The sequence below is a fragment of the Cebus imitator genome, unplaced genomic scaffold, assembly GCF_001604975.1.
Source record: "Cebus imitator isolate Cc_AM_T3 unplaced genomic scaffold, Cebus_imitator-1.0 Scaffold330, whole genome shotgun sequence".
NCBI classification, from domain to species: Eukaryota; Metazoa; Chordata; class Mammalia; order Primates; family Cebidae; genus Cebus; species Cebus imitator.
This window is the reverse complement of record NW_016107645.1, coordinates 2,184,116-2,200,888: the sequence shown is the minus strand read 5'-3', so window position 1 is coordinate 2,200,888 and position 16,773 is coordinate 2,184,116. Positions and strand designations below refer to the sequence as shown.

The following is a 16,773-nucleotide window of genomic DNA, read 5'->3' as shown; positions in this document are numbered from 1 at the left end:
TTCAAGCAATTCTTCTGCCTCAGCCTCCCAAGCAGTTGGGACTACAGGCGTGTGCCAAATGCCCGGCTAATTTTTGTATTTTTAGTAGAGACGGGGTTTCACCTTGCTGGCCAGGATGGCCTTGATCTCTTGACCTCGTGATCCACCCGCCTTGGCCTCCCAAAGTGCTGGGATTACAGGTGTGAGCCACTGCGCCTGGCCTACATGTCTCTTTTTTTAAGTTGATAGGCCCAATTAACAGCAGTCAAGGGCAGGACTGGGGCATGGTCACATTACACAAAATGCCTGTCAGTAATTCATCACTGTGAACTAGAGTTGGAGGAAAGGAGAATACAGTTAAAGTGGTAACACTCTGCACTGGGAAGATGCTGTGATAGCTATCCATGATAACTCCACTACAGAGCCAAGACATTCAAGGAGGGGCATTTTTCATACAATACTTTGGTTAAATTGAGCAATGTATGGGTCAAGGTGGATGAGGTCAAGAAGAGCATTTATTAGTACTTGCAATGCTTTAGGTTGACCTGTGGTTCATTTTATTCTAGCATGAGAAAAATAAGCCTCAGGGATGAGTCTCTAGTTTTTGATATTTAGGTCTCCAGGCCACCCAGAGAAGTGACTCAGATCCCTGAAGGCATCAGGGATTTTACACAGGAAATTACAAGCTGATCAGGTCCACATCTCTATAGGTATTCTTTCTATAGTTCGTGGAGTCTTCCTGTGGAAATCTTGCCTTCTCACCTGGATTTGTTGCTTCCCAAGTGGTCACACTTAACCCTTTAGGAACCAAGGGCTTTGATTATGGAAGGCTACAACTCTCTACTTTCCTGCCCTAGGAAACTGAGATGGACACAAGCAATCTCACCATCTAAGTAATTGCCAGAGGCAGAATTACTCTGCAGCTAGCCTTGCTCCCTTTCCTCAGGGCTCATCTTAGGCTTCCTTTAATTATCAAAGAGCAAATAAATATCCCAAGTAAAAGGCACCTCTGGGCCAGTGAAGCCCTTCTCAAGTCTGACTACCCAAGCTACCAGTGCAGAAGGAGGAGGGTGATGTCTAGAGCTCCCTCACCCCCATAGTTCCACTCTGTAATCTTATCAAATGTTCCCTACAGAAAGAGGCCAAGAGCTGACTAGAGGAGAGTAGTCACAGAGAGTAGGACATTGTAGTTTTGCATGTGGAACTTGGCACTCAAAAGGCAAAACCGAGAGAAAAGGGAAGAGTGGGGAGAAGGATGGGTTTAAAGTGGTTTCCAATCCCAAATCTCCAGTCATTCATCAGAACATCACTTGAAGAAAGAATTTAGAAATACATGAAAGTTACTGACAAAATTTTATCAAATCACTTACATTTTGGCCTCTTTTTCCTCCTATAAACTTTTAAATTATACATCCAGAAAAATACACAAAACATAAATGTCTAGATAAATTAATTTTCGTAAATAAAATCACTGATGCCTCTCTCAGTAGCTTCCCATCCAAAGGTCATTACTATTCTAACACCATTAGATAGTTCTGTCTGTTACTGAAATTTGTACAGTATGTACTTTCTTAGGTCTAGTTTCTTTTACTCAAAATTATCCAGGGCTAATTTGTGTTGCTTATATGTTTTTATGTAAATTTAATTGATTCGCAATTCTCTATAGGATCACACAGTATGAATACAAAACAATATATTTATTCATTCAAACACGAATGGACATTTGTATTGCTATCATTATAAGATCATTATAAATAATGCTGTTAAAATGTACATAGATTTATATTCGGAATATACAGAAGAGGTGACTTGCTGTGTCAGGAATATATATATATGAAATGAACTTCAAGATACTGCCAATGTGCCTAAGGGATTGCACGGACATTACATATAATTCTAACAGAAAACTATGAAACTTTCCATTGTTCCACACCTCCCCAACAAATACTATTGTTAGTTTTTTAAAAATCTGACAATTATATTTCATATTGGTTTTTATTTGCATGTCTGATAATCGATGAGATAAGCACCTTTTCAAACGTTTATTGGACTTTTGGATATCTCAATTGTGATATGCCAGTTCAGGCATTTTACCATTTTCTGTTGGGTTCTTACTGTTTGAGGGGGCTCTTCTTACATAAAATATTTTGTTAGCTATGTATACATACAGCAAGTATCTCTCATACCGTGACTTGGCTTAATGGTGACTTGATGAACATAAGTACTTAATTTAATATAGTTCCAATTATTAATCACCTGTTTTTATTTATTAACTTTTTGTGTTCTCTTTAAGACTTTTTTTTTTTTTTTTTTAGACAGAGTCTTGCTCTGTCGCCCAGGCTAAAGGGCAGTGGCAGGACCCTTGGTTCACTGCAACCTCCGCCTCTCAGGTTCAAGTGACTCTCGTGCCTCCGCCTCCCAAGTAGCTGGGATAACATTCATGTGCCACCACTGGCTAATTTTTGTAAAGACATCTTTCGTACCATAAGTTTATGGAAATATTTTTCTATGTTATTGTGTAAAAGCTTTACTGTTTGCCTTTTACATTTGATTTATAACCCACCTGTACTCAATTTTTGGGTATTATGTGAATTAAGAATACAGATTAATTTTTACAGGACTATCTAAATGCCTCATGTTGATTTAAAAAATCCTTTCTCCATTGCTCTGAAGCCTCCTTTGTCATAAAGCAAGTAATCGTCTATATGTGGCTCTATTTCTGAGCTTTCCATTCTGTTTCAATTTTTTCTGCTTGGTACATGTACAACAGTAGCTTTAGCGTTATAAAAATCTTGGTACTCTGTAGAACATTTTGTCCAATTTTGTTCTTTGTTGTTAATTTCAAGATGTATGAAAATTTCAGTTGTCTATTTGTTATCACTCTCGAGCTAAATTCCCCTGTTCTCAGGAAATACATAAATGATTTTAACTCTTTTGAGTTTCTTTATGATATGATATTAATAAATACCAGTGAATACTTTTAATTGAAAATGATGCTTATTCTGGTACTGCTTTTATGCAATATTGTATACATATCAATTAAGTCAAGTTTGAAAGGTTCCAACTGTGTTCTTTTTGATATTTGTCTTCTTGCTATATCAGTTTCTGAGGGAGATAAGTTATTGTCTTCCACAATATTTGCATATTTGTTTATTGCTCCATTATAGTTTTTGCTTTGTATAATCTGAGGATGTATTATTAGGCACAAACATTTAAAACTGGGAAGTTGTCTTTGTGGATTTCATCCTTTATTCATTTTGAAACATTCTTCTTTAACTCTTTTAATGCTTCCTATTTTAATACCTACTTTTAAATAGCATTAGTGTAGTTATGCCTGATGTGTTTTAGTTAGTTTTGCATTGTATACCTTTTCTACTCAATTACTCTCAGTACTTTTTGTTCTAACATTTAAGATTTATCCCTTTAAAGATAATATAGTTTTCAATGGTCTAATATGTTTTCTTTTAATTATAATGTTTAGTTCACTTCAATTTAGATTATTTCATAATATATTATAGTTTAAATATATCATTACATGTTCTTTCAGTTTGTCACAACTTAGGTACTTTTTGTTAGCATTCCTTTCTAGTATTTTTTTTAGCTTTTTTAAATTACATGTTCTCTTCCTTTAGGCATTATTTTATTAAACATGTTTTTACTATCTTGTTTGTGGTTAGCTTAGAGAGCACAATGTCTTTTTTTTAAAAAAAAAATTACTTAAGTCTAATTAAAATGATTACTTTTACCACTTTCCAGACAATGGAAACATTAGAACTAACTTCCTTCCTTCCTTCCTTCCTTTCTTCCTTTCTTTTCTTTCTTTCTTCTTTCCTCCTTTCTTTTCTATCTTGCTCTAGTTTCACTCTTGTTGCCCAGGCTGGAGCACAATGGTGTGATCTCCGCTCACCACAACCTCTGTTTCCCGGGTTCAAGTGATTCTCCTGCCTCAGCCTCCGGGGTAACTGGAATTACAGGCATGCGCTACCACCCCTGGCTAATTTTGTACCTTTAGTAGAGATGGGGTTTCTCCATTTCGGTCAGGCTGATCTCCAACTCCTAACCTCAGGCTATCCACCCTCCTCAGCCTCCTAAAGTGTTGGGATTACAGGCCTATATTTATAGGCCACCATATTCTTTTGCATGTATTAGTTTTACGTATTTAAAAAAATCTTTAAGATACTATTATTATAGTTTTATAATATTAAAATGTTAATATTCAATAGGAGTTACTAACATGCAAAACCATTAAATTGTTCTTCATTTCTTTCTGTATTTGTATGTGTTATTCTGGGATATATTTCTTCTTCCATAACTCTAGTATCTTTTTTAAATGATGGTTTTCTCGTAATTTTTTTCTTTCCCTCTTTATGTCTCTCTCTCTCTCTCTCTCTCTCTCTCTCTGTGTGTGTGTGTGTGTGTGTGTGTGTGTGTGTCAAATATTTCTATTTCATCTCCTTCTTTTCTGAGACAAAATTTGCTGTTGTCGCCCAGGCTGGAATGCAGTAATGTGATCTCGGCTCACTGCAACCCCTGCCTCTTGAGTGCAGGTGATTCTACTGCCTCAGCTTCCTGAATAGCTGGGATTACAGGCATCCACCACCACACCCAGCTAATTTTTGATTTTTCATAGAGACGGGATTTCACCATGTTGGCCAGGCTGGTCTCAAACTCCTGACCTCAGATAATCCACACACCTCGGCCTCCCAAAATGCTGGGATTACAGACTTGAGCCACTGTTCCTGGCCTCTTATCTTCTCTTTTAAAGAATGAGTCTACTGTGAATCGATTTCTAGTTTAACAATTATATTTACTCGGTTCTTTATAGATATCTTTCCAATATCTTTGCTTTCCATCACTTCTTTTGAGAAATCAGTCATCTGTTTTATTTTTGCCCTTTTTGATTTAATGTGTCTTTTGAATGGACTGATTTTAAATGTTTTCCATCCTCAAAATGTTTTTGATTCACTTTTGGGTGTGCTTTTCGTCCATACTTTCTAGCTTCCAACTTTCTAGACTTCAACTACAGAACAAGCCAATTAAATAATCCTATATACTGCAGATGATCCTCTAGAAGCAATTTCAGATGATAACTGTTGTCACAGAATAATTTAATTCTGACCAAATGCATAGTTGACTTCTGCCCATTCTTCTGTAATAGGCTCATAGCTTTTCTGTGACACCCTTGGGAAGAGTAGACGTGGAGAATCACGTGCCTAAGCAAATGAATCTGGGTTCCAATTCTGACCAGTGTGTAACACAAACATTTCAGCTGACTCCTTACACAAAGGAAGCCTCTTGTCTGAATCATGATTCAGAGGAATGAATGCCATCAAAGAAATGATAAATGGCAAGGTTTTTAAATGTCAGGTACTGTATTTTGTGTTTTACTTTCATTATTTATTTGATGTTTAGATTTTATGAAGTTGTTTATGTTAGAGATGACAAAACTGAAATTCAAAATTATAAGGTAGTTCATAATTTTATAAGGATAACTAAGCGTCAAGTGATGAAATTAGGATGTCCATCGTGGTGTCATTTGAATCACCATAGTTTTTATTTCATTTTGTAAAGCATACAGAACCTAGTAGAGCAGATCATTCATAGATAATCAAGAAATGTACATGATTTACAAACCAATCATGACAAGATACTGTTTGGAAATATTAGCCAGTGTCTTTTTTTAGACTTATTCCCTAAAACTCCCATTTCCAACTTCCTTTCTAATATTTCAGTATCTTAAATTATATTGAGCCCTGTCCATTGTTTCCACTACCTCAGAGACGGGCTGTTACCGTGGACACAGGAGACACCTCATTCTGTTTTTTTATTTGATAATTTTTTGATAATTAAACATCTGGTTCCTTAGGAGAAGGAGGTATTTATGACTTAGTCAAAAGATTTAGGTGGATGTACTGAGAATAAAACTTCCCTCAGAGTTTAACAGTTACTCCAAGTGGAATCAAAGAAAAAATGATCGTTCTATAAGTATCAGTAAATCCTAAGCACAAACAATCCCAATGTTCCATTCACAACTAATCGGGCCAGAAAGGAAACAAAATCCCCAGAAAAGCTAGTGAGGTACAGAGCAAAGGACAAAGCTAAGCAAGTGTGAGAAGTGAACAGTCCTCCTAAGAAATAATGTCTGTACTACTGAGCATTTAGGATCTTAGAAAGCCCGGAAATGTTTTTTATTGCTGAAAGATAGCATGGGAGTTTTAGAATGTTTCTATGCTCAAGAAAGAGCACACACACACACACACACACACACACACACAGACACAAACACATACGTGTATTATTTTCCCAGAGGTTATTCTGCCTATTGTGTGGAGTTTCTGTCAACAAAATTAATTAGACTAGATAATTCTAAACTGTGTACATTTTATTAAGATAAAAAGGTGATTTAAACACAAATTTAAATAATTTAGTGGTTCTCCATAGTTTGTATGGAGACCCTAGTATGCACTAAAGGAAGGTTGGATATCAAAACAGGAGTAAACTTTTTCTGGACCTGCTTGGCTTCTCAATTAAAGACATCATAAGAGATATCATGGTGCATATTATGGGGATAAATGGCTTCCCTATTATCTTCCAACCTAAGGCACGATAACACTACTCCAGGGAATGTCAGCAAAGACCTCAAAGATTTTTATTAACCCAGTTGATATGTGTTATATGCGCCCCCACCACACACACATACACACATCATATACACACACACATACAATGTAGAGAGAAAAACATTTTAGAAAAAGTTTATTGTATAAGAATTGTTGTTTATAATCCTGGTATGCAAAAATAATTTTCCTATATAACTATGAATATGAAGTACACACATATAAATATGCACATGTGTATACATATATGTGCCTATTGTGTGGAGTTTCTGTCAACAAAATTGATTAGAACTAGATAATTTTAAACTGTGTAAATTTTATTTAAAAGGTGCTTTAAACACAAAATTAAATAATCTAGTGGTTCTCCATAGTTTGTATGTGTTTTTTTTAGATTTATCATTCTTTAGGTAAGAGAAAGAATTGGCCCTTCAGAAGAAGGGGCCGGTAGGCTGTCAAAAGAACTGCTACCCTCTCAAGGATTAAGTGCAGGCTCTCTATAATTTAAGGCTACAGAATTCCATCTCAGGGAAGAGTCCAAAGGCATTTCTGTTGTTAGATGTCCAAATAGCACTTAATAACTAATTCTCCATTACAGGTTCTGCAGATATTTTTCATATGATGCCATCATTATTTTGAGTGGTTGAGCAAATGCCAAGTGAATCAGAGGTGGGTTGCCCCCTTCTTTCCAGCTCTTCCAAACTGCAGATTAGTAAGCAAAATGAATGTGGCAGTTACTTTAAGCAATTAAGTTTGGGAGTGGTTTGTTACACTCTACTGGATAACTGAAACACTCTCCTAATTTTGACTATTTTAACTTACACTCTGACTCCCTGTCATCATCTGTTACCAAAGTGAGCATGTTAGAGTTAGAATAATTTGTAGATTTCACCTTGTCTGTATTTAGTGCATGTATAAAGTTGGATGTGGCTGCTTAAATGAGTTGGGCAGGTCTGGTTAAGAGCAAGCTAGGCGTGAATATTGAGACAGTGGTGTTATTATGTTTGTGCTGACCTCAAGGCATGGCCCAGTTCTGAGGTATGGAGAATTTCTCAGCATAATTTCCCAACACTGACCTACATTTGTGCTTCATCAGCTGTTTCAAAAACTGCCGGTCTCTGAAATAAACAATGTTGTTAATGGGGATTGCAGCCACTTGGAGTCTTCAATGATACTGAAGTTGTGCCTTTAAGAGCAATATGCATTCCTTTATGATAGTCTATTTGCTTAAAGTCTTAATTGTATTTCTTCGTGGTGGACAGCAAATGGTTTATATGACCTGTTGAGTAATATTAACCTTGCATTTCGTGCCATCATAATGAGATACCCTCCTGAACACTAGGGGCAAATGAAAGACAGACCTCATGCTTCCAGCCACCATGTATGAATCATAAGTAGAAACAACACATATGAATATAATGGAAATTTTCTGTAGAATTAAACTGTAGGAAAAGAGTTAATCTTCCTTTGGCAATTTAACACTGCCTAAAGCATATAATACCATAACAATCCTATATATTTTGGAGGCAATGACTGGAAGTGTCATTCAACAAACTGATGTCTTAAGCAATAAATAACTTCAAAAATATATTAAAAAGATAAAGAGAGAATAGAAGAGAGCTAATGATGCTTGTAATTTGATGGGCAGGCACATAAAATGTTGGCTTCTAACTTTTCATTGAAAGCTTTTCCCCTAGATGGGAATTTGACTTTATTGGAAAATGATGTGCAGTGAAAAGTATGAACCAGGGTCAACGAGCATGACCTCTCTGCCACCCAAATATCATCAAGAGTGAGGGTAGGAAAAGAAACACAAAGGAGGAAGAGAAAACCAAGAAAGACAGAGAAGGTTATAAAAAAAGGAAGGTAAGAGAAACAAAGAGAGGAACTGCTGATCTTGTCCTTTCAGGAGGTGCAGTGTGGTAGCATAAAAAACCATGTGAGCTTTTTTCAGAGTCATGAGTCTGAATCTGATCTCCATCCTTTACCAGCTTAGTAACCTTGGGAAAGTCACTGTAACTCCATGATCCTAATCTCTGCAACTATGCAATAGACTTGATATCTAACACAGTTGGAGATAAACACACAGAACAGTGACCCCAATGGTGGGCTGAATGAAGGTCTACTCCTTTCTTACATTTCCAGTGTTTGTCTTCTCTAAACTTACGTAGTAGAGAGGAAACACAAACTAGCCAAGATACCTCACAGTTTCAGCAGAGATTCCTAAGGAAGACATTGCCTGGGTCTCTCTAGTAGCACAGAGCTCCCCCTATGGAGAGCCTTCCTTCTTGGAAGAATCAGAGGAAGCCTCTGGAAGTGAAGGTGAATCATCCTTTCCTCTGACAGTTGGTGTAGACTACTGGGGTAGCCTGCCCACCCCAATGAAACTTGACCCATAAGTTTAAGTTGGTTTGGTTTCTCAAATGACTCAGACATTTGACTAATTTGTATCTTCAACTGGACCATGTCAATGCAGCATAAGAGTATAGATGAAGCTTCTCTGCTCCCATGTAGTACACAAAGATCCTAATGCTCACTTCTAATATTGAAATACAGTTCATTAGCAACTAATGTTTTTAATCAGCTAACTCCCGGAAATGGTTGTCTTTGGTTATAACCACTAGAGAGAAAGGCGATTGCTACCTGAATTCTCTGGTAAAGATGTGGTTTTATCTTTAGGGATAGAGGCTTCAGCTCATCTTGGAAACTAGAAGAACTACAGGTCTTTAACTCTTGTGGAGAGTTCAATGCCATCATCACCTCCTCTTTACTTGGCCTGGGGCTAGAGAGACTTCCCACACTCTTTATGACTCTGGGGTTCTAATCTGGAGTCCCCGGGTCAGGTACAACACTCCTTATTCCATATTCACCACTCGTTCTTGGGTCATTCTCTCCCCAGCCAGGCTGTGAGGTTTTCAAATGCCAAGATCCTGATTTGTTCTCTTTGCTCCCTTTCATATATGGTGGGTGTTTGTAAGATTATTAAAGAATTAAACGCCACAGGGAAATGATAGTAGAGTGCCATTTTGTTGAGTTAATGCTGATGTTCCTGAACTTCTCACAGAGCTATTGTCTGTGAATAACAGATTTGTCAAAAACACAAGAATAGCCTGTACCAAAACCAGAGTAGATTGTTCTCCCTTTTGAAATAGAAAAGAATAGGACAAGGAGATTCATTCTGTTGAGCATCTACTATGTGCCAGATAAATTACTAGGAACTTTAAATATGTATTTTCACTGAATCTTTATAATAGTAATAGGGATATATGATTGGAAATAAGGATTAGACTGAAAATAGAGACAGAAATACTAGATAAAATGAATTTGTGCTTGAGACTCCAGAACGTAATTATTGTTTATTTGGATGAGCCTGATATAAGAGGGAGCACATCACATAGGGTGGTCCTGATATGCACAGACATCACATCACAGGCATGACGTCCACCCTTGCAAAAAGAGAGCCATGGCCACCTCTTATAAAGATAAAAAATTGCACGAGGTTGCTGAAAGTATCTAGGATCATACCCTGATTATTCATGGTCTAAAGGACATTTTCTTTCTATCAGGCCTTTGCCTCCTTATTTCTTAATGTAGAAGGAGAGCATTAGATTGGAAAAGGATAATGTGCACATTTTCTCAGTTATATTGAATAGTGACCAAACCTTCTAAGTGAGAAAAAGACAGGAATTCATTTTCTGGGAGCTGAAGAATATAATACTATGCATTCAACATGAAAGGCCAGGCAACATCAGTTCTTTCCTTTGCTTCCCTAGATACATATTTTTCAAAGACTAGCAATTCTGAAAATAGGTACTGACTTAAAAAAATTCTCAGACATACTACCGGCCAGTTATAACTGGTGGCTTTTAATGCCGTGTATACTTTTACATAGATGCAATGTTTTGTGCTGAATGCAATATGTCTATGTCACTATAAGGCAGCTAAACAGAAAGAATGAGGGCTGGCTTTGCAATTATATACTATCAGGCACTATATCTGCATATAGTGACTCAGATACTTATTCTGTGATCTCAGGCAAAGTACTTACCTCTGTAAAATGAGGAAATGTCAACTATTCTGTAGGATAGCTAGGAAGATGAAATGATACAGCATATGTTAAATGACAAGTGCAGAGCTTGGAGAGGTAATTCATGCATAATTTTTGCCTTTCATGTTGAGGATTTTGACTGGATTAATAAGTTCATTCTGTTCAACTGTAGACTGATGTGGTCTCAGGTTGGAATGACAATTGGTAATGGCCATGCTAACAGGTACGAGGTAATATCTCAATGTACTTTTGAATTGCATTTCCCCAAAGATGCAGAGAAAAGGAACCCTTATATGTAGTTGGTGGGAACATAAACTGATATGGTCATTATGGAAAGCAGTATGGAGTTTCCTCAAAAAATTAAAAATAGAATTACCATATGATCCAGCCATGCCACTTCTAGGCATATATCCAAGGGAAATGAAGTCAGCACCTTGGAGAATCTGCACTCCTAAGTTCATTGCAGCATTACTTACAATAGCCAAGATTCGAAAATAACCAAGTGTCCATTGACAGAAAATGGATAAATAAGCTGTTGTGTGTATATTCACAATGTAATACTATTCAACCTTCAAAAAGAAGGAAGTCCTGCCGTTTATGACAACATAGATGAACCGGAAACATTAGGTTAAGTGAAATAAGTTAGACACAGAAAGCCAAATGTCGCCTACGTGGGGAATGTAAAAAAGTAGAACTCACAGAAACAGTAAAGCAGTGATTATCAGGGATCGAGGAGTGATATTGGCCAAAGGGTACAAACTTTCAGTTCTAAGATAAATTCTGGAGACCTAATGTACAGCATGGTGACTACAGTTAATAATAATGTTTTGAATACTTGAAATTTACTAAGAGAGTAGCTCTGGAGTATTCTCATCATACATGCAAAAAATGCTAACTATGTGAGGTGATAGATATCTTAATTAGCTCAATTGTGGAAATCATTTCACAATGTGTGTGTATATACATATATATATATAAACATCACATTGTACACCTCAAATATGCACACTTTTTATTTGCTAATTATACCTTAGTAAAGCTAAATAAAGAAAAAGTGCCAAAGAGATCCGAACAAAAAGCAGAGGGATGAATATCTCACGATGACGTGGGAGAAAAGCAATGTGCCTGGATGTTGCTGCCTTCTATAAACGGAATCAATTTAATAAGCAACTTGAGTTAAAGGAAAAATTGTGTTCACCTTTTTTTTTCCTGAGAATAAAATCAAGGAGAATCTGTTTTAAAGGAAGTAATAAAAGGATGTCTAGGTGGAAATAGAAAAGAGATTCACAAAAAAGACAAAAATGTAGGGAAATGTGAATTTGTGTTTGAGTCTCTGGAATGAGACACTTGTTCATTCGCAGAGGCCTGAGGCTGCAGGGAGTATGTTGTCTGTGTCTGACATGCCCAGACCTCACATTGCAGGTGTGACTCCAATCCTTGCCCACTCATATCCAGAATTTCATAGCCATGTGCCTTCACAAGGCTTACCCTTCCTTCTCTGCATTCTTGAGGACATCTGCATGAAAGCACAGACTGCCTCCTGCAGCTTTCTCACCACCTGAAGTCACAGTATAGCGGTAGCCATAGCAACACCTTCGGTATTGCTAACCTGGGGTTACAAACTCTAAGGTAGGAAACGGGAGGCAGGCACATATTGAACAAAAAAAAAATTAAGGAAAAAATGACTTTAAAAGTAACTTTCTCTCAACGCCAGATGCCACAAGATTATAAATCAGCAGCAAGGGAGAAGAGATGCGGGAACAATACTTATCAAGTATCTCCTGTGCTTCAGCACCAGGAGTTTGCCTAGATTTTTAATAATGAGTAGTAGTTCTGAAAATAATCCAGCAAAGAAGGTATACTTAACAACCCTCATCACTTATGCACGAATAAAGGTAACAAGTTGTTCGATAACTTACTCAGGTGTACAAGTCTGGTCAGTGGTGAAGTAGGAATTTGTACCTGCTCTATCAGATTGTCTGCACCATAAAGGTTTGGTTTCCAGATCATGGACACTTTTCTGATGGCATTTTGTTTCATTAACTGCTATTTCTCTATTCCGCAGTGTAGTCCTCCTTCACTGAGCCTTTTGTGTGTGCCTGCTTGCTTCCTTCTGAAGAGTCTCATCTGGAAAACTGGCTTCTTGGTCATTTTGCCTCAATGCCCTGGAGGAAATCGAAGGCCCTCACTTTGTCCTGTGATGAATATCTAAAGACATCTTCATCCAACAAGCACATCTAAAAAAATTCAACTCATCCCTTATATATGTGGAAGAGAAATGGGCATTCAGATGTTAAAACACAAGTTAAAAGTTAAGAGGTCAGATTTAAAATTATTGAATCCTGGCTGAAACTTGGGAAGAGTTGAATGCATTACACGGAAGTGAAAGATCAAAAGACACAAAAACATGGGGATGTGCAGTGACCCTATCTCTTCTTCCTGTTTCTCATCAAAATAGTGAATGTCCGTACTCAGAAACCTCTCAAATGAAATTCTGTTCAAGGTGGGACTTTAATCTTTCTCTTTTTGTTTTTCTATATTTCCTTAGGTGTTTATGATCATGATACACTATCATTATAATTGTAGAAAAAAGTTATATTTTAAAAGCTCAAAATATTAAATTTTTAATAAAATAGGGCACACATATGCATGTACATGCATACATCATACACATACAGAAAAATGCTTAGCAAACCAGGCCCAAGATTGGTTATAGTTTAAATAAATAGGCAACAGAAAGGTCTTAGCTTGCTTTTTTTTTTTTTTTTTAGGAAAGTCTCCTTCTATTGCCCAGCCTGGAGTGCAGTGGCACAATCTTGGCTCACTGCAACCTCCACCTCTTGGGTTCAAGCAGTTCTCCTGCCTTAGCCTCCCAAGCAGGTGGGACTACAGGCACATGGCACCTTGCCCGGTTATTTTATTTTTTTTGTATTTTTAGTAGAGATGGGGTTTCACCATATTGGCCAGGCTGGTCTCAAACTCTTTGACCTTATGATCTGCCTGCCTCGGCCTCCCAAAGTGCTGGGATTACAGCCGTGAGTCACCACTCCAACCGACTGGCATTTTTGCTTAGTTACCCCTGAGACCTTTATCAACATTGGACAGGCCAATATGATTTCAATGTGATTTATTTTCAAGACCTGTAGAGAGGAAGGATAACTCTGGAACTTGGCATATTTAAAATTTTCTTCACCCATGGGACCCTCTGTGGGGCAGCTGAGATTTCTCCATTCATCACTTCATAACATCTGTTCCTCCGCAGAACAAAGCTTGGGACTGATGGTACTTTCTGCTTCTAGGGCCCTTGGTAGCTCCAATCAGAACATCATTTGCAATATGCAGGAGACAATATGGAGTTCTAGCTGAGGAAGAATAAAACACATTCAATGTGCACTGCTTCCATTTACCATGTCTGTGCTTCTCCGTGCTCTAAAATCAAACTGCCAAAATACTAACCACCGCTTTCCCCATCCTTGTGAAACGTGGGACAGTGGCACTGATGCTACTTTTCTATGCTTTGGCTTTTTTGTTTAAGGAAAGTTGTGAAACAACCAACATTGAAAGCAGTTAATCTCTCATGAGAAGCAATGAGAAAATACACTCAGTTATTTTCAGTTCCCCTAGGGTCAGTTCAGTAAACACAGTTTACTGAAAAAAGTAAAGTAAACACAGTTCTGTGAATTTCTCCCCATTTTAGAGTCTGTGGAATCAAGGAATACTAAGGAAGTGTCTGGAGGAAACTATTCCAAGGTCAGATACCCACAGCTGGAGACCAGTTCCAGTGGTAAGATAGGAAGCGGGAAAGATGGGGTACATGTTGGAAATCAGAGGAAAACCCAGAGCATGGACCAATCTCCCATAGTGGGGACTTTGGGGACAACCCACGCAGAACAATTGATGTGCACAGTAACGGCAGGTTCCACAAACCTTCTGCAATCCCTTTGTTCTCCAGGCAGAAGAACGTAGGAACAGCCAGACATGTTGTCTCCCTCAAAAATCTTGTGCTGTTATCAACTTTATGGCATCTCAGCTTCTAATTAACTCTTTTAGCTGGCTCCATGAAAGTAGATCTGGGGCCTTTAAATATTTTTTCTCTACTAGCAAACGCAATGCTAAATTTTGGTAGTAGAGAGTGCTTGAGAGACATTTCAGAAGAAAGGAAAGAGTTTTGCTTCCTGCTTCCAGTGTGCTTCTTGTGCAGACTCATGCTGAGTCACGCGGCTTCTCCAGGTTGAGCTCCTGTTGCACACAAAGCTTCCCCAGCAGGGCCTCTCCTTTCTCTGGTGCCTGGGTCCTGCAGTGCACAGCAGCCAGCAACTCCTGGTGACCAGCAGCTTCCTCCGACAATCTCCTCAAGTGGTTTTGTAGCAGAGTGCTTCCGATGAGACATTTCCCAGTGAACAGCTTTCTGGCAACTTCTGTAATTGCAGCAATTCCTTTAGGTGTGCCAACAAAGTTATCTTGCTGTCCTTCAGTGAACTATGGCCACGACTCCCCAACAAAAGAAGCAATAAGATACGCTAATTCTTTGCCATCTCTGCTTTTAAGATAAAAACGAGGCACTTGAGTTGTTTCATTTTTTTAATTCAAAATTTAAATGAATGGAAATATATTAAAAATTAACTTCGTCTTTCCATCTTGGAATCAAGACATGCTATTTCCTTTTTGGGGGAAAAGTAGATGTGTGTAAAAAAACAGAATTGCAGATTATCTGAGCTAAAAGGAAGCTTTGAAATCATTTATTCCAGTGACTTCATTTTGTAATGAGAAACTGGAATGAAGAGACTCACACAAGGGCACACAGTGGAGAAGGTCAAGCCCTCCAGACTCATCACAGTGCTCTTTTGGTGGTTATATAAATCTCCTAGGTGTTTCTAATATCCATCCAGGTTTAGAAACCTTAGGCCTAGGTAGAAAAGTGAAACCATATACAAGTGCACAAAAGAGGGGATGTTCACAGGATTCCACGAATCTTATTAACTTTAAGTCTATTGTCCAATTTCTTTGGGCTTAAAAAACAAAATCCGTCTTTCACAAACCAGGAGACACCCACTTGGAATAAAGGTATAGTCATGGTAATAAACAGCATTCTTGGATAACTACCTTTTCAGCAAAATTACTGAAACTTTGGCCTCCAAATTCCTCCTCCTGTTTGTGAACTCCCAAGGTGACCCTTAGCTCTGGAGAAGCCATGACACCCTTGGCTATACCAAAGCTCATTGTGGGGCCTGTGATCATTCTTTCTTGGCCTTACCTTTGGCTTCTGTATGGCTTCCTAGTTCAACACACGGTTATTTTTCCAGCAGGTCTTGATTCTACTTTAGTAGTCTCCATGCTGAATTTTGTAGTAAAATTTAAAATGTACATTTGGATTAACATATGGTGGCCAGTATTTTACTAAGCAAATTTAAGATCTTGAGAAAGAAACACTGTTTAATATTATCTTTTCAAAAAAGAAGGGATATTTGAACTCCAGAATATAGAAAGGAGGAGATATTTACATGAAGAACATCTTTATAAATTTAATAAATTTTATTATATAAAAAGTAACTACAATTTTTTTTTCTCATTTTTAGAAAAATCATTACAGATGGACCCTGGTCCAGGAACCAGTGTTTAGAAAGCACTGCTATATACGTTTTTAGGAATTCACAGGAAATTTGGTAGGAAGATTACATAAGTACACCTACACTATAGTGCTCCCTTCTGATGCTCAGCCAGGTGAACTGAGGGCCTCCCACAAGCAAGAGAATTTCATACACTCCTGTCAATGTTAAGGATGATCAGGACTTCTCAATTTGCTACGACATGTTTTAGTTTCATTCTTAGTTGTAAGAAACAAGTCATCTAGGCCGGGCGCGGTGGCTCAAGCCTGTAATCCCAGCACTTTGGGAGGCCGAGGCGGGTGGATCACGAGGTCAAGAGATCGAGACCATCCTGGTCAACATGGTGAAACCCCGTCTCTACTTCAAATACAAAAAATTAGCTGGGCATGGTGGTGCGTGCCTGTAATCCCAGCTACTCAGGAGGCTGAGGCAGGAGAATTGCCTGAACCCAGGAGGCGGAGGTTGCGGTGAGCCAAGATCGTGCCATTGCACTCTAGCCTGGGTAACAAGAGTGAAACTCCGTCTA

General features: G+C 38.0%; 1 long non-coding RNA gene across 1 annotated transcript; it reads right to left on the bottom strand.

The window, feature by feature from the left end:
- Positions 1-13,753: 13,753 nt before the first annotated feature.
- Positions 13,754-15,979, bottom strand: LOC119467775. The gene is made up of 2 exons (XR_005196399.1): positions 15,896-15,979; positions 13,754-13,999 (listed from the first exon to the last, which is right to left on the bottom strand). It is a non-coding gene; the product is annotated as an uncharacterized LOC119467775 (long non-coding RNA).
- Between the last annotated feature and the right edge of the window lie 794 nt (positions 15,980-16,773).